The sequence below is a fragment of the Pristiophorus japonicus genome, unplaced genomic scaffold, assembly GCF_044704955.1.
Source record: "Pristiophorus japonicus isolate sPriJap1 unplaced genomic scaffold, sPriJap1.hap1 HAP1_SCAFFOLD_308, whole genome shotgun sequence".
Classification (NCBI taxonomy): Eukaryota; Metazoa; Chordata; class Chondrichthyes; family Pristiophoridae; genus Pristiophorus; species Pristiophorus japonicus.
In genome coordinates this window covers 65,021-84,222 of record NW_027252868.1, presented here as the reverse complement: position 1 = coordinate 84,222, position 19,202 = coordinate 65,021, and the positions used below count along the sequence as shown (strand labels likewise).

Genomic DNA, 19,202 nt, shown 5'->3' with positions numbered 1-19,202 from the left:
ATGATCATTCCAAGGGGGTCCTTTATTCGGAGATTGATTATTAATCCTATCTCATTACACAGGACCAGATCTAAGATAGTCAGCACTTCAGAGGAGGCGAGGGAGAGGAAACCAGTGATTGTAGAATTAAACCCAGCCAGAGTCAGCACCATCAGGGGAGGGAGAGGGAGGGGAACAAATGAGTATAGAACTGAACTCGGCCAGATCTAGCACATTCAGGAGAAGAGAGGGAGAGGAACCAGTGAGTGCAGAACTGAACCCAGCCAGAGTCAGCACCATCAGGGGAGGGAGGGGAACCAGTGAGTATGGAACTGAACCCAGCCACAGTCAGCACTATGAGGGGAGGAGAGGGAAGGGAACCAGTGAGTGCAGAACTGTACCCAGACAGAGTCAGCACCTTCAGTGGAGGAGAGGGAGGGGAACCAGTGAGTGTGGAAATGAACCCAGCCAGAGTCAGCACCATCAGGAGAGGAGAGGAGAGGGAGGGGAACCAGTGTCTTAAATTTATTCAATGAGCCAGCTTCCACAGCTCTCTGAGGCAGCAAATGGCACAGATTTTTTGAGGATGTTTCCAATAAAGTGGACAAAGGAGTACCAGTTGATGTGGTATATTTGGACTTTCAGAAGGCTTTCGACAAGGTCCCACACAGGAGATTAATGTGCAAAGTTAAAGCACATGGGATTGGGGGTAGTGTGCTGACGTGGATTGAGAACTGGTTGTCAGACAGGAAGCAAAGAGTAGGAGTAAATGGGTACTTTTCGGAATGGCAGGCAGTGACTAGTGGGGTACCGCAGGGTTCTGTGCTGGGGCCCCAGCTGTTTACATTGTACATTAATGATTTAGACGAGGGGATTAAATGTAGTATCTCCAAATTTGCGGATGACACTAAGTTGGGTGGCAGTGTGAGCTGCGAGGAGGATGCTATGAGGCTACAGAGTGACTTGGATAGATTAGGTGAGTGGGCAAATGCGTGGCAGATGAAGTATAATGTGGATAAATGTGAGGTTATCCACTTTGGTGGTAAAAACAGAGAGACAGACTATTATCTGAATGGTGACAGATTAGGAAAAGGGAAGGTGCAACGAGACCTGGGTGTCATGGTACATCAGTCATTGAAGGTTGGCATGCAGGTACAGCAGGCGGTTAAGAAAGCAAATGGCATGTTGGCCTTCATAGCGAGGGGATTTGAGTACAGGGGCAGGGAGGTGTTGCTACAGTTGTACAGGGCCTTGGTGAGGCCACACCTGGAGTATTGTGTACAGTTTTGGTCTCCTAACTTGAGGAAGGACATACTTGCTGTTGAGGGAGTGCAGCGAAGATTCACCAGACTGATTCCCGGGATGGTGGGACTGACCTATCAAGAAAGACTGAATCAACTGGGCTTGTATTCACTGGAGTTCAGAAGAGTGAGAGGGGACCTCATAGAAACGTTTAAAATTCTGACGGGTTTGGACAGGTTGGATGCAGGAAGAATGTTCCCAATGTTGGGGAAGTCCAGAACCAGGGGTCACAGTCTAAGGATAAGGGGTAAGCCATTTAGGACCGAGATAAGGAGAAACTTCTTCACCCAGAGAGTGGTGAACCTGTGGAATTCTCTACCACAGGAAGTAGTTGAGGCCAATTCACTAAATATATTCAAAAGGGAGTTAGATGAAGTCCTTACTACTCGGGGGATCAAGGGGTATGGCGTGAAAGCAGGAAGTGGGTACTGAAGTTTCATGTTCAGCCATGAACTCGTTGAATGGCGGTGCAGGCTAGAAGGGCTGAATGGCCTGCTCCTGCACCTATTTTCTATGTTTCTATGTTTCTAACCCTTTGAGGGAAGACATTCCTCCTTATCTCAGTTTTAAATGGGCGGCCCCTTATTCTAAGATTATGCCCCTAGTTCTAGTCTCCCCTATATCAGTGGAAACATCCTCTCTGCATCAACCTTGTCAAGCTCCCTCATAATCTTATACGTTTCGATAAGATCACCTCTCATTCTTCTGAATTCCAATGAGCAGAGGCCCAAACTTCTCAACCTTTCCTCATAGGTCAACCCCCTCATCTCTGGAATCAACCTCGTGAACCTTTTCTGAACTTCCTCCAAAGCAAGTATATCCTTTCTTAGATATGAAAACCAAAACTGTACGCAGTATTCTTGGTGTGGCCTCACCAATACCCTGTATAACTGTAGTAAGACTTCCCTGCTTTTATACTCCATCCCCTTTTGCAATAAAGGCCAAGATTCTATTGGCCTTCCTGTTCACTTGCTGTACCTGCATACTAACCTTTTGTGTTTCATGCAGCAGGACCCCCCAGGTACCACTGGACTGCAAATTTTTCTCCATTTAAATAATAACTTGCTCTTCACATTTTGTTTCTGCCGAAGTGCATAACCTCACACTTTCCAACATTATACTCCATCTGCCAAATTTTTGCCCACTCACTTAGCCTGTCTATGTCGTTTTGCAGGTTTTTTGTGTCCTCGCACATTGCATTTCCTCCTACCTTGGCTACATTACACTCGGTCCCTTCACCCAAGTCGTTAATATAAATTGTAAATAGTTGGGGTCCCAACACTGATTCCTGCGGCACCCCACAAGTTACTGATTGCCAACCCGAGAATTTATCCCGACTCTCTGTTTTCTGTTAGTTAGCCAATCCTCTATCCATGCGGAAATATTACCCGCAACCCCATGAACTTTTACCTTGTGCAGTAACCTTTTATGTGGCACCTTGTCAAATACCTTCTGGAAGTCCAAATACACCACATCCACTGGTCCCCTTCATCAAAGCCAGAGTCAGCACTTTTAGGGGAAGAGAGGGAGGGAAACTAGTGAATGTGGAACTTAATGCAGCCAGACTCAGCACCTTCAGGGGTGGGGAGGGAGGGGAACCAGAGAGTGTAGAACTGAACCCAGCCAGAATTGGTGGTGAAAACTGGGAGTGGAGGAGAAACAGTGTAGAAATGTGTGATGGTTTGGATTTCAGCACAGCAGGAGGGACAATGTGTGGGACAGGGATTTACAGCTTTGGAAGAACAAGAAAGGAAAGAATGTTCCATGGAAACTAGATGTGTCTATCCTGAATTTCTGTCTTGTACTGACAGCGATGAGTTTTATTATCTCCTTTTACAGAATATTAGAAGGGGAGATTTTCAGACAGGAAACGCAAATCAAACATCACGTCAAGATCTGACGGAGTCGGTCGATTCATCAGGACCTGAATATCATCGGTCTTTGAAAGTGGAAGGAGAAATGTTTGTCTGTTCTGTTTGTGGGAAAAGATTTCAAACATCAGTGTGACTGGAAAAGCACCGCGACACACACACCCGAGTGAGTGTTCCAGTGCACTGCCTGTGGAAAGAGCTTTAACCAATTACACAGCCTGAAAAAACATCGCACCATTCACAGCGCGAAGAAACTGTAAACGTGTTGTGTGTGTGGGCGAGGCTTCAACCCATCGTCCAACCTGGAGAGTCACAAGGATACCCGCACCATGGAGAAACCGTGGAAATGTGGTGACTGTGGGAAGCTATTCAGATCACCGTCTAAGCTGAAAATTCATCGACGCAGTCACACTGGGGAGAGGCCATTCACCTGCTCCGAGTGTGGGAAGGGATTCACTCAGTCATCTGACCTGATGACACACCAGCGAGTTCACACTGGGGAGAGGCCGTTCACCTGCTCCGAGTGTGGGAAAGGATTCACTACGTCATCCAGCCTGCTGATACACCAGCGCGTCCACACTGGGGAGAGGCCATTCACCTGCCCTGAGTGTGGGAAAGGATTCAATGTGTCATACGACCTTGTCAATCACCAGCGAGTTCACACTGGGGAGAGGCCATTCACTTGCTCCGAGTGTGGGAAGGGATTCACTTGTTCATCCAACCTGCTGAAACACCAGCGAGTTCACACTGGGGAGAGGCCATTCATCTGCACTGAGTGTGGAAATGGATTCACTCAGTCATCTGACCTGCTGAAACACCAGCGAGTTCACACTGGGGAGAGGCCATTCACGTGCTCTGAGTGTGGGAAGGGATTTACTCAGTCATCCACCTTGCTGAAACACCAGCGAATTCATACTGGGGAGAGGCCATTCACCTGCCCTGAGTGTGGGAAAGGATTCAATGTGTCACACGACCTTGTAAATCACCAGCGAGTTCACACTGGGGAGAGGCCGTTCACCTGCTCCATGTGTGGGAAGGGATTCACTTGTTCATTCACCCTGCTGAAACATCAGCGAGTTCACACTGGGGAGAGGCCATTCACCTGCTCCGTGTGTGGGAAGGGATTCACTTGTTCGTCTGACCTGCTCAGGCACCAGCGGGTTCACACTGGGGAGAGGCCATTCACCTGCTCTGAGTGTGGAAAGCGATTCACTCGGTCATCCAACCTGCTGACACACCAGCGAGTTCACAAGTGACTGCAGGGAATAGAATCTGCTGTTATTACTGCTGTTAATCACATCCCGACTGAACCATGTTCATTCTGACAGTTGGGGTTTGTTTCTGCTGATAACCCTATAACTGGGCTGGACTTTAATATTCTGGATATATTGCTGATTGTGTTCTCGGGGCTGCAGTGTCCATTTAAGAAACGCTGTGTGTTATCTTTCCCCTTAATTCAGCAACTCTCAACAGAAAGTTAGTTTGCAATAAAATTATGAACTTTTACTTTAATCCTAAATTGATCTTTCGTACAAAATCTGCAATAGTGTGTGAAAGTTTCTACCGAATAAAATGTCCAATTAGAAAGAGCTGGCTGACAATTCTTACTGACTTGCACATTACACACACTGGCCCCTCCATTATCCACCAGACAGAAGGGAAATGGGAATTAGTGAGAAATGTGTCCCCAAATGTTGCCCCTCCCATCTGGTGCAGCAATCCACTCGGCATGGGAATAGAGACAATTCCAGACCAAAACTGTGCGCAGTACTCCAGGTGTGGTCTTACCAACGCCCTGTACAGTTGCAGCAGGACTTCCCTACTTTTATACTCCACCCCCCTTGCAATAAAGGCCAATATTCCATTTGCCTTCCTGATTACTTGCTGTACTTGCATGCTAACTTTTTGAGTTTCATGTACAAGAACCCCCAGATCCTTCTGTACATAGAAACATAGAAAATAGGTGCAGGAGTAGGCCATTCGGCCCTTCGAGCCTGCACCACCATAAGATCATGGCTGATCATTCACCTCAATACTCCTTTCCTGCTTTCTCTCCATACCCCTTGATGCCTTTAGCTATAAGGGCCGTCTCTAACTCCCCCTTGAATACATCCAATGAACTGGCATCAACAACTCTCTGCGGTCGGGAATTCCACAGGTTAACAATTCTGAATGAAGAAGTTTCTCCTCATCTCAGTCCTAAATGGCTTACTCCTTATCCTTAGACTGTGTCCCCTGGTTCTGGACTTCCCCAACATCGGAAACATTCTTCCTGCATCTAACCTGTCCAGTCCCATCAGAATCTTATACGTTTCTATGAGATCCCCTTTCATCCTTCTAAACTTCAGTGCATAAAGGCCCAGTTGATCCAGTCTCTCATGTGTCAATCCTGCCATCCCAGGAATCAGTCTGGTGAACCTTCGCTGCACTCCCTCAATAGCAAGAACGTCCTTCCTCAGGTTAGGAGACCAAAACTGAACACAATATTCTAGGTGAGGCCACACCAAGGCCCTGTACAACTGCAGTAAGAGCTCCCTGCTCCTATACTCAAAAGCCCTAGCTATGAAGGCCAACATACCATTTTCCTTCTTCACCGCCTGCTGTACCTGCATACCAACTTTCAATGAGTGATGTACCATGACACCCAGGTCTCGTTGCACCTCCCTTTTTCCTAATCTGCCGCCATTCAGATAATATTCTAACCTCACATTTATCCACATTATACTGCATATGCCATGCATTTGCCCACTCACCTAATTTGTCCAAGTCACCCTGCAGCCTCTTAGCATCCTCCTCACAACTCAAACCACAATCCAGTTTAATGTCATCTGAAAACTTGGAGATATTATACTCAATTGAGATAATCACGAGCACGAGTGGGGTAGTGCTGGACAGGCTAATGGGACTCAAGGTAGACAAGTCCCCTGTTCCTGATGAAATGCATCCCAGGGTATTAAAAGAGATGGCGGAAGTTATAGCAGATGCAGTCGGGAGCAGCGTCGAGGAGGTGCGTGGAGAGGCCTATAAAAGGCAAGGAAGGGAGTCCGGGGCCCAGTGTCGGCGGCAGTCGGGAGCAGCGTCGAGGAGGTACGTGGAGCGGCCTATAAAAGGCACAGCAGGGAGTCCGGGGCCCAGCGTCGGCGGCAGTCGGGAGCAGCGTCGAGGAGGTGCGTGGAGAGGCCTATAAAAGGCACAGCAGGGAGTCCGGGGCCCAGTGTCGGGAGCAGCGTCGAGGAGGTACGTGAAGCGGCCTATAAAAGGCACAGCAGGGAGTCTGGGGCCCAGCGTCGCGGCAGTCGGGAGCAGCGTCGAGGAGGTGCGTGGAGAGGCCTATAAAAGGCACAGCAGGGAGTCCGGGGTCCAGCGTCGGCGGCAGTCGGGAGCAGCATCGAGGAGGTGCGTGGAGAGGCCTATAAAAGGCACAGCAGGGAGTCCGGGGCCCAGCGTCGGCGGCAGTCGGGCCCAGCGTCGAGGAGGTGCGTGGAGAGGCCTATAAAAGGCACAGCAGGGAGTCCGGGGTCCAGCGTCGGCGGCAGTCGGGAGCAGCGTCGAGGAGGTGCGTGGAGAGGCCTATAAAAGGCACAGCAGGGAGTCCGGGGTCCAGCGTCGGCGGCAGTCGGGAGCAGCGTCGAGGAGGTGCGTGGAGAGGCCTATAAAAGGCGTACTTGTGCAGCTACAGGGAGAAGGCAAAAAAGAAAGAAATCAAAAGGTGACGTCACAGCCAAGAGGGTAAGTGATTGGCTGGTGATTGGTGAGTAGTTTTTCTTTTTTCTCTTCTATATCAGTGAGTAACTTTTAACACTGTTGTTGCCAATTTAAGTGTATATAAGGGTTAAGTCATGGCAGGAGAGCTCGGTCGGGTGTTATGCTCCTCCTGTACCATGTGGGAACTCAGGGACACTTCCGGTGTCCCTGACGATTATGTGTGCGGGAAGTGTATCCGCCTCCAGCTCCTGACAGACCGCGTTGTGGAGTTGGAGCTGAGGGTGGATTCACTCTGGAGCATCCACGATGCTGAGAATGACGTGAGTATCACGTGTAGAGAGTTGGTCGTACCACAGGGAAAGGGTCCACAGCCAGATAGGGAATGGAAGACCAACAGGAAGAGCAGTGCAAGGAAGGTAGTGCAGGAGTCCCCTGTGGTCATCCCCCTGCAAAACAGATACACTGCTTTGGGTACTGTTGAGGGGGATGACTCATCAGGGGAGGGCAGCAGCAGCCAAGTTCATGGCACCATGGCTGGCTCTGCTGCACAGGAGGGCAGGAAAAAGAGTGGGAGAGCAATAGTGATTGGGGATTCAATGGTGAGGGGAATAGATAGGCGTTTCTGCGGCCGCAACCGAGACTCCAGGATGGTATGTTGCCTCCCTGGTGCAAGGGTCAAGGATGTCTCGGAGCGGGTGCAGGACATTCTAAAAAGGGAGGGAGAACAGCCAGTTGTCGTGGTGCACATTGGTACCAACGACATAGGTAAAAAGAGGGATGAGGTCCTACGAAACGAATTTAGGGAGCTAGGAGCTAAATTAAAAAGTAGGACCTCAAAAGTAGTAATCTCGGGATTGCTACCAGTGCCACGTGATAGTCAGAGTAGGAATCGCAGGATAGCGCAGATGAATACGTGGCTTGAGCAGTGGTGCAACAGGGAGGGATTCAAATTCCTGGGGCATTGGAACCGGTTCTGGGGGAGGTGGGACCAGTACAAACCGGACGGTCTGCACCTGGGCAGGACCGGAACCAATGTCCTAGGGGGAGTGTTTGCTAGTGCTGTTGGGGAGGATTTAAACTGATATGGCAGGGGGATGGGAACCAATGCAGGGAGACAGAGGGAAACAAAAAGGAGGCAAAAGCAAAAGACAGAAAGGAGATGAGGAAAAGTGGAGGGCAGAGAAACCCAAGGCAAAGAACAAAAAGCGCCACTGTACAGCAAAATTCGAAAAGGACAAAGGGTGTTAAAAGAACAAGCCTGAAGGCTTTGTGTCTTAATGCAAGGAGTATCCGCAATGAAGTGGATGAATTAACTGTGCAAATAGATGTTAACAAATATGATGTGATTGGGATTACGGAGACGTGGCTCCAGGATGATCAGGGCTGGGAACTCAACATCCAGGGGTATTCAACATTCAGGAAAGATAGAATAAAAGGAAAAGGAGGTGGGGTAGCATTGCTGGTTAAGGAGCAAATTAAGGCAATAGTTCGGAAGGACATTAGCTTGGATGATGTGGAATCTATATGGGTAGAGCTGCAGAACACCAAAGGGCAAAAAACGTTAGTGGGAGTTGTGTACAGACCTCCAAACAGTAGTAGTGATGTTGGGGAGGGCATCAAACATGAAATTAGGGGTGCGTGCAATAAAGGTGCAGCAGTTATAATGGGTGACTTTAATATGCACATAGATTGGGTTAACCAAACTGGAAGCAATACGGTAGAGGAGGATTTCCTGGAGTGCATAAGGGATGATTTTTTAGACCAATATGTCGAGGAACCAACTCGGGGGGAGGCCATCTTAGACTGGGTGTTGTGTAATGAGAGAGGATTAATTAGCAATCTCGTTGTGCGAGGCCCCTTGGGGAAGAGTGACCATAATATGGTGGAATTCTGCATTAGGATGGAGAATGAAACAGTTAATTCAGAGACCATGGTCCAGAACTTAAAGAAGGGTAACTTTGAAGGTATGAGGCGTCAATTGGCTAGGATAGATTGGCAAATGATACTGAAGGGGTTGACTGTGGATGGGCAATGGCAGACATTTAGAGACCGCATGGATGAACTACAACAATTGTACATTCCTGTCTGTCATAAAAATAAAAAAGGGAAGGTGGCTCAACCGTGGCTATCAAGGGAAATCAGGGATAGCATTAAAGCCAAGGAAGTGGCATACAAATTGGCCAGAAATAGCAGAGAACCCGGGGACTGGGAGAAATTTAGAACTCAGCAGAGGAGGACAAAGGGTTTGATTAGGGCAGGGAAAATGGAGTACGAGAAGAAGCTTGCAGGGAACATTAAGACGGATTGCAAAAGTTTCTATAGATATGTAAAGAGAAAAAGGTTAGTAAAGACAAACGTAGGTCCCCTGCAGTCAGAATCAGGGGAAGTCATAACGGGGAACAAAGAAATGGCGGACCAATTGAACAAGTACTTTGGTTCAGTATTCACTAAAGAGGACACAAACAACCTTCCGGATATAAAAGGGGTCGGAGGGTCTAGTAAGGAGGAACTGAGGGAAATCCTTATTAGTCGGGAAATTGTGTTGGGGAAATTGATGGGATTGAAGGTCGATAAATCCCCAGGGCCTGATGGACTGCATCCCAGAGTACTTAAGGAGGTGGCCTTGGAAATAGTGGATGCATTGACAGTCATTTTCCAACATTCCATTGACTCTGGATCAGTTCCTATGGAGTGGAGGGTAGCCAATGTAACCCCACTTTTTAAAAAAGGAGGGAGAGAGAAAACAGGGAATTGCAGACCGGTCAGCCTGACATCGGTAGTGGGTAAAATGATGGAATCAATTATTAAGGATGTCATCGCAGTGCATTTGGAAAGAGGTAATATGATAGGTCCAAGTCAGCATGGATTTGTGAAAGGGAAATCATGCTTGACAAATCTTCTGGAATTTTTTGAGGATGTTTCCAGTAAAGTGGACAAGGGAGAACCAGTTGATGTGGTATATTTGGACTTTCAGAAGGCTTTCGACAAGGTCCCACACAAGAGATTAATGTGCAAAGTTAAAGCACATGGGATTGGGGGTAGTGTGCTGACATGGATTGAGAACTGGTTGTCAGACAGGAAGCAAAGAGTAGGAGTAAATGGGGACTTTTCAGAATGGCAGGCAGTGACTAGTGGGGTACCGCAAGGTTCTGTGCTGGGGCCCCAGCTGTTTACACTGTACATTAATGATTTAGACGAGGGGATTAAATGTAGTATCTCCAAATTTGCGGATGACACTAAGTTGGGTGGCAGTGTGAGCTGCAAGGAGGATTCTATGAGGCTGCAGAGCGACTTGGATAGGTTAGGTGAGTGGACAAATGCATGGCAGATGAAGTATAATGTGGATAAATGTGAGGTTATCCACTTTGGTGGTAAAAACAGAGAGACAGACTATTATCTGAATGGTGACAGATTAGGAAAAGGGCAGGTGCAAAGAGACCTGGGTGTCATGGTACATCAGTCATTGAAGGTTGGCATGCAGGTACAGCAGGCGGTTAAGAAAGCAAATGGCATGTTGGCCTTCATAGCGAGGGGATTTGAGTACAAGGGCAGGGAGGTGTTGCTACAATTGTACAGGGCCTTGGTGAGGCCACACCTGGAGTATTGTGTACAGTTTTGGTCTCCTAACCTGAGGAAGGACATTCTTGCTATTGAGGGAGTACAGCGAAGGTTCACCAGACTGATTCCCGGGATGGCGGGACTGACCTATCAAGAAAGACTGGATCAACTGGGCTTGTATTCACTGGAGTTCAGAAGAATGAGAGGGGACCTCATAGAAACGTTTAAAATTCTGACGGGGTTAGACAGGTTAGATGCAGGAAGAATGTTCCCAATGTTGGGGAAGTCCAGAACCAGGGGACACAGTCTAAGGATAAGGGGGAAGCCATTTAGGACTGAGATGAGGAGGAATTTCTTCACCCAGAGAGTGGTGAACCTGTGGAATTCTCTACCACAGAAAGTAGTTGAGGCCAATTCACTAAATATATTCAAAAAGGAGTTAGATGAAGTCCTTACTACTAGGGGAATCAAGAGGTATGGTGAGAAAGCAGGAATGGGGTACTGAAGTTGCATGTTCAGCCATGAACTCATTGAATGGCGGTGCAGGCTAGAAGGGCCGAATGGCCTACTCCTGCACCTATTTTCTATGTTTCTATGTTTCTAATCTACAAAAATTCTCTGGACTCTGGGGAGGTACCTGCGGATTGGAAAGCAGTTAATGTAACGCCTCCGTTTAAAAAAGGGGGCAGACAAAAGGCAGGTAACTATTGGCCGGTTAGTTTAACATCTGTAGTGGGGAAAATGCTTGAAGCTATCATTAAGGAAGAAATAGCGGGACATCTAGATAGGAATAGTGCAATCAAACAGACGCAGCATGGATTCATGAAGGGGAAATCATGTTTAACTGATCTACTGGAATTCTTTGAGGATATCACGAGCATGGTGGATAGAGGCGTACTGATGGATGTGGTGTATTTAGATTTCCAAAAGGCATTCGATAAGGTGCCACACAAAAGGTTACTGCAGAAGATAAAGGTACGCGGAGTCAGAGGAAATGTATTTGCATGGATAGAGAATTGGCTGGCGAACAGAAAGCAGAGTCGGGATAAATGGGTCCTTTTCGGGTTGGAAATCAGTGGTTAGTGGTGTGCCACAGGGATCGGTACTGGGACCACAACTGTTTACAATATACATAGATGACCTGGAAGAGGGGACAGAGTGTAGTGTAACAAAATTTGCAGATGACACTAAGATTAGTGGGAAAGCGGGTTGTGTAGAGGACACAGAAAGGCAGCAAAGAGATTTAGATAGGTTAAGCGAATGGGCTAAGGTTTGGCAGATGGAATACAATGTTGGAAAATGTGAGGTCATTCACCTTGGAAAAAAAAAACAGTAAAAGGGAATATTATTTGAATGGGGAGAAATTACAACATGCTGCGGTGCAGAGGGACCTGGGGGGTTCTTGTGCATGAATCCCAAAAAGTTAATTTGCAGGTGCAGCAGGTAATCAGGAAGGCAAATGGAATGTTGGCCTTCATTGCGAGAGGGATGGAGTACAAAAGCAGGGAGGTCCTGCTGCAACTGTACAGGGTATTGGTGAGGCCGCACCTGGAGTACTGCGTGCAGTTTTGGTCACCTTACTTAAGGAAGGATATACTAATTTTGGAGGGGGTACAGAGACGATTCACTCGGCTGATTCCGGAGATGAGGGGGTTACCTTATGATGATAGATTGAGTAGACTGGGTCTTTACTCGTTGGAGTTCAGAAGGATGAGGGGTGATCTTATGGAAACATTTAAAATAATGAAAGGGATAGACACGATAGAGGCAGAGAGGTTGTTTCTGCTGGTCGGGAAGACGAGAACTTGGGGGCACAGCCTCAAAATACAGAGGAGCCAATTTAAAATCGAGTTGAGAAGGAATTTCTTCTCCCAGAGGGTTGTGAATCTGTGGAATTCTCTGCCCAGGGAAGCAGTTGAGGCTAGCTCATTGAATGTATTCAAGTCACAGATAGATAGATTTTTAACCAATAATGGAATTGAGGGTTATGGGGAGCGGGCGGGTAAGTGGAGCTGAGTCCACGGCCAGATCAGCCATCATATTGTTAAGTGGCGGAGCAGGCTCGAGGGGCTAGATGGCCTTCTCCTGTTCCTAATTCTTATGTTCTTATGTTCTTATTCCTTCATCCAAATCATTAATGTATATTATAAATAGCTGGGATCCCAGCAATGAGCCCTGCGGCACACCACTAGTCACTGCCTGGCATTCTGAAAAGGACCCGTTTATCCCGACTCTCGGCTTCCTATCTGCCAACCAGTTCTCTATCCACGTAAGTGCATAACCACCAATACCATGTGCTTTAATTTTGCACACCAATCTCTTGTGTGGGACCTTGTCAAAAGCCTTTTGAAAGTCCAAATACACCACATCCACTGGTTCTCCCTTGTCCACTCTACTAGTTGCATCCTTAATAAATTCCAAAAGATTTGTCAAGCATGATTGCTCTTTCATAAATCCATGTTGATTTGGACCGATCCTATCACTGCTTTCCAAATGCGCTGTTATTTCATCTTTAATAATTGATTCCAACATTTTCCCCACTACTGATGTCAGCATAACTGGTCTATAATTACCTGTTTTCTCTCTCCCTCCTTTTTTAAAAAGTGGTGTTACATTAGCTACCCTCCAGCACATAGGAAATGATCCAGAGTCGATAGACTGTTGGAAAATGATCCCCAATGCATCCACTATTTCTAGGGCCGGGGATTTATCCCGGGGATTTATCGGCCTTCAATCCCATCAACTTCCTGAATGCAATTTCCCGCCTAATAAGGATATCCTTCAGTTCCTTCTTTTCACTAGACCCTCGGTCCCCTTGTACTTCCTGAAGGTTATTTGTGTCTTCCTTCGTGAAGCCAGAACCAAAGTATTTGTTCAACTGGTCTGCCATTTCTTTGTTCCCCATTATAAATTCACCTGAATGTGACTGCAAGGGACCTACGTTTGTCTTCACTAATCTTTTCCTTTTCACATATCTATAGAAGTTTTTGCAGTCAGTTTTTATGTTCCTGGCCAGCTTCCTCTCATTTTCCCTCTCCTAATTAAACCCTTTATCCTCCTCTGCTGAATTCTAAATATCTCCCAGCCCTCAGAATTGCTGCTTTTTCTGGCCAATTTATATGCCTCTTCTTTGGATTTAACACTATCCTTAATTTCCCTTGTTAGCCATGGTTGAACCACTTTCCCCGTTTTATTTTTACTCGAGACAGGGATGTACAATTGTTGAAGTTCAGCCATGTGATCTTTAAATGTTTGCCATTGCCTATCCACCGTCAACCCTTTAAGTATCATCTGCCAGTTTAAATTCCTTAAGTTCAGGACCCTGGTCTCTGAATTAATTGTATCACTCTCCATCTTAATGAAGAATTCTACCATATTATGGTCACTCTTCCCCAAGGGGCCTCGCACAACAAGATTGCTAATTAGTCCTTTCTCATTACACATCATCGAGTCTAGGATGACCTCTACTTGGTTCCTCGACGTATTGGTCTAGAAAACCATCCCTAATACATTCCAGGAAATCCTCCTCCACCGTATTGCTACTAGTTTGGTTAGCCCAATCTATATGTAGATTAAAGTCACCTATGATAACTGCTGTATGTTTATTGCATGCATCCATAATCTCTTGTTTGATGCTGTCCCCAACCTCACTGCTACTGTTTGGTGGTCTGTACACAACTCCCACTAATGTTTTCTGCCCTTTGGTATTCCGCAGCTCCACCCATACAGATTCCACATCATCCAAGCTAATGTCCTTCCTTACTATTGCGTTAATTTCCTCTTTAACCAGCAATGCTACCCCACCTTCTTTTCCTTTCTGTCTATCCTTCTTGAATGTTGAAGACCCCTGGATGTTGAGTTCCCAGCCTTGGTCACCCTAGAGCCATGTCTCTGTGATGCCAATGATATCATATTCATTCATTGCTGCCTGTGCAGTTAATTCGTCCACCTTATTCCAAATACTCCTCGCATTGAGGCACAGAGCCTTCAGGCTTGTCTTTTTAAGACACTTTGCCCCTTTAGAATTTTGTTGTAATATGGCCCTTTTTGATTTTTGCCTTGGGTTTCTCTGCCCTCCACTTTTACTATTCTTCTTCTATCTTTTGCTTCTGCCCCCATTCTACTTCCCTCTGTCTCCCTGCATAGGTTCTCATCCCCCTGCCATATTAGTTTAACACCTCCCAACAGCACTTGCAAACACACCCCCGAGGACGTTGGTTCCAATCCTGCCCTGGTGCAGACCGTCCTGTTTGTACTGGTCCCACCTCCCCCAGAACCGATTCCAATGTCCCAGGAATTTGAATCCCTCCCTTCTGACCACTCTTCAAGCCACGTATTCATCTGAGCTATCCTGCTCTGACTAACACGTGGCACTGGCAGCCATCCTGAGATTACTACCTTTGAGGTCCTACTTTTTAAATTTAACTCCTAGCTCCATAAATTCAGCTTGTAGGACCTCATCCCATTTTTTTCCTATATCGTTGGTACCTATATGCACCACGACAACTGGCTGTTCACCCCCCACCCCCCTCCAAAATGTCCCGCTCTGAGACATCTTTGACCTTTGCACCAGGGAGGCAACATACCATCCTGGAGTCTTGAGTACGGCCGCAGAAACGTCTATCTATTCCCCTTACAATTGAACCCCCTACCACTATAGCTCTCCCACTCTCGAGAGTAAAAAGTGTTTCATTCTTTTCAAATGAGGGAACTATTTGGGCAGAGAATTACAGGTTTATTAACTTCATGCCACGTACAGGTAGTTTTATTTTTACCATCACTTACACCAATCATCACACACTCCAGGTGTATATCAGGAGATTCTGTGTGATGGTGAGGCGATCAGTGCAGAGACCAGTGTGTGCTGCTCATTATCCTCAGTGTGATTGAATCCCCTTTCCCACTGAATACTGTGGACAGACATGGTCACCTTGGTAACGGAATGGTCAGTGTGACATCACTTTCTAAACAAGACAATGGGTTATCAATAAATGGGAATGATATTAAACTATCTGCAATTACATTCTGAATAAAAGGATATAAAATGGTGAAAAATAACTGGTGAAGATAATCATTTATTTTTGCAGAATGCAGTTGCAAACATTATGATGTACTTTGTACACCCACACACCCCACATATATAGAGTGAGGTGTGTGCTTTTTTTCCCAGTTGTTTCTCTTAACCAGATGAGAGTTAGTGAACCCGGCGGACATTAGGACCCTGCGGCTGCCCATCCGGCGGTGCTGTAAGGTCCCGGTTCCAGGCTCTGTCTGACACAATCAGTGGGCCAGGCAAAGCTCAATGGAAAACACTGCAGGAAAAACAATCCTTAGCATTAAAATCTGTGAACAGTTGGCACAGGACACAGTGTGAATTAGTAACCTTTAACACACAGAGTGCCACTAAGTAGTGCAAAGTGAATTGCTCCCCTTCAGTCCTGTCCCTCAATCCCAGTCCATCTCTGGGAGATTGTTACAAGATTCACCCCATCCTCTCAACACAAATATTACCCACACAATACCAGATCAATAGGACATTGCCCACAGCTGCTGATAGCTATTAACAAGAATAAACCTGCTTCTAAGTAAAAAAACAAAATGATTGCATTCTTTCACACATGCAAATACATATCTTTATATCAATATTTATAAATTCCTCTATCTATCATCTGTCTCTATATCTTACAGATGCAAGACCGGGTTCAGTATTAGCTGAGAGAGGTTGTATTGTAATATAAAGTGAGAAAGGGAATCGTGTCAAGTAAATGAGTTAGGGCCTCATGTAATATAAACAGAGACAGGGTCTAGTGCAGTAATAACTGCTACAGGGCCCAGAGTGATGTAAACAGATACAGGATCTAGTGGAATACAGAGACAGAGTGTGGTGCAATATTAAAAGAGACAGGGTCCAGTGTAATATAAACAGAGACAGGGTCTAGTGTATTATAAACAGGGACAGGGCCTAGTGTAACATAAACAGGGACAGAGTCTTGTGTAATATAAACACAGACAGGGCCTAGTGTAATATAAACAGAGACAGAGTCTTGTGTAATATAAACAGAGACAGGGTCGAGAGAAATATAAACAGAGACAGGGTCGAGTGTAATATAAACAGAGACAGGGTCTACTGTAATATAAACAGAGACAGGGTCGAGAGAAATATAAACAGGTATAGGGTCGAGTGTATTATAACAGACACAGGGTCTCTTGTAATATAAGCAGAGACAGGGTCTAGTATAATATAAACAGAGACGTGGACTAGTGTAATATAAACAGAGACAGGGTCTAGTGTAATATAAATAGAGACAGGGTGTAGTGTAATATAAACAGAGACAGGGTGTAGTGTAATCTAAACAGAGACAGGGCCTAGTGTAATATAAACACAACAGGGTCTAGTGTAATATAAACAGAGACAAGATCTAATTTAATATAAACAGAGACAGGTTCAGGAGAAATATAAACAGAGATAGGGTCTAGTGTAATATAAACAGTGACAGGGTCTAGTGTAATATAAACAGAGTCAGGGTCTAGTGTAATACAAACAGAGACAGGGTCTAGTATAATATAAACAGAGACAGGGTCGAGAGAAATATAAACAGGGATAGGGTCGAGTGTAATATAAATAGAGACAGGGTCTAGTGTAATATAAATAGAGACAGGGTGTAGTGTAATATAAACAGAGACAGGGTATAGTGTAATATAAACACAGACAGGGTCTAGTGTAATATAAACAGAGACAGGGTCTAGTGTAATATAAATAGAGACAGGGTGTAGTGTAATATAAACAGAGACAGGGTGTAGTGTAATCTAAACAGAGACAGGGCCTAGTGTAATATAAACACAGACAGGGTCTAGTGTAATATAAACAGAGACAGGATCTAATTTAATATAAACAGAGACAGGTTCAGGAGAAATATAAACAGAGATAGGGTCTAGTGTAATATAAACAGTGACAGGGTCTAGTGTAATATAAACAGAGTCAGGGTCTAGTGTAATACAAACAGAGACAGGGCCTAGTGTAATATAAACAGAGACAGGGCCTAGTGTGATATAAACAAAGACAGGATCTAATTTAATATAAACTGAGATAGGGTCTAGTGTAATATAAACAGAGACAGGGTCTAGTTTAATATAAACAGAGACAGGGTCTAGTTTAATATAAACAGAGACAGGTTCTAGTGTAATACAAACAGAGACAGGGTCTAGTATAATATAAACAGAGACAGGGTCGAGAGAAATATAAACAGGGATAGGGTCGAGTGTAATATAAACAGAGACAGGGTCTAGTGTAATATAAACACAGACAGGGTCTCGTGTAATATAAACAGAGACAGGGTATAGTGTAATATAAACAGAGACAGGGTCCAGTGCAATATAAACAGAGACAAGATCTAATTTAATATAAACACGGACAGGATCTAGTGTAATATAAACAGAGACAGGGCCAAGTGTAATATAAACAGAGACAGGGTCGAGTGTAATATAAACAGAGGCAGAGCCTAGTGTAATATAAACAGAGACAGGGCCTAGTGTAATATAAACAGAGACATGGTCTAGTGTAATATAAACAGAGACAGGGCCTAGTGTAATATAAACAGAGACAGGGCCTAGTGTAATATAAACAGAGACAGGGCCTAGTGTAATATAAACAGAGACAGGGCCTAGTGTAATATAAACAGAGACAGGGCCTAGTGTAATATAAACAGAGACAGGGCCGAGTGTAATATAAACAGAGACATGGTCTAGTGTAATATAAACAGAGACAGGGCCTAGTGTAATATAAACAGAGACAGGGCCTAGTGTAATATAAACAGAGACAGGGCCTACTGTAATATAAACAGAGACATGGCCTAGTGTAATATAAACAGAGACAGGGTCTAGTGTATTATAAACAGGGACAGGGCCTAGTGTAACATAAACAGGGACAGAGTCTTGTGTAATATAAACACAGACAGGGCCTAGTGTAATATAAACAGAGACAGGGTCTAGTGTAATATAAATAGAGACAGGGTGTAGTGTAATATAAACAGAGACAGGGTATAGTGTAATATAAACAGAGACAGGGTCTAGTGTAATATAAACACAGACAGGGTCTAGTGTAATATAAACAGAGACAGGGTATAGTGTAATATAAACAGAGACAGGGTCTAGTGTAATATAAACAGAGACAGGATCTAATTTAATATAAACAGAGACAGGGTCAGGAGAAATATAAACAGAGACAGGGCCTAGTGTAATATAAACAGAGACAGGGCCTAGTGTAATATAAACACGACAGGGCCTAGTGTAATATAAACACAGACAGGGTCTAGTGTAATATAAACAGAGACAGGGTATAGTGTAATATAAACAGAGACAGGGTCTAGTGTAATATAAACAGAGACAGGATCTAATTTAATATAAACAGAGACAGGGTCAGGAGAAATATAAACAGAGACAGAGCCTAGTGTGATATAAACAGAGACAGGGCCTAGTGTAATATAAACACAGACAGGGCCTAGTGTAATATAAACACAGACAGGGTCTAGTGTAATATAAACAGAGACAGGGTATAGTGTAATATAAATAGAGACAGGGTCTAGTGTAATATAAATAGAGACAGGGTGTAGTGTAATATAAACAGAGACAGGGTGTAGTGTAATCTAAACAGAGACAGGGCCTAGTGTAATATAAACACAACAGGGTCTAGTGTAATATAAACAGAGACAGGATCTAATTTAATATAAACAGAGACAGGTTCAGGAGAAATATAAACAGAGATAGGGTCTAGTGTAATATAAACAGTGA

At 45.1% G+C, this 19,202-nt stretch overlaps 1 protein-coding gene and 1 pseudogene across 6 annotated transcripts in view; one reads left to right on the top strand and one right to left on the bottom strand.

The window, feature by feature from the left end:
* Positions 1–4,739, top strand: part of LOC139249371 (zinc finger protein 420-like) — a 28,401-nt pseudogene extending 23,662 nt beyond the window's left edge.
* Positions 4,740–6,614: 1,875 nt separating this feature from the next.
* Positions 6,615–19,202, bottom strand: part of LOC139249365 (histone H2A type 2-A-like) — a 31,446-nt gene continuing 18,858 nt past the window's right edge. For 3 of the 6 annotated variants that reach the window (XR_011591149.1, XR_011591147.1, XR_011591150.1), the window contains exon 5: positions 15,232–15,727. The gene's annotated coding sequence lies outside the window, so the exon portion shown is untranslated. Of the gene's footprint in view, positions 6,826–15,229; positions 15,728–19,202 lie in introns of those variants that run through there. The other 3 variants (XR_011591148.1, XR_011591152.1, XR_011591151.1) reach the window with 3 other exon arrangements.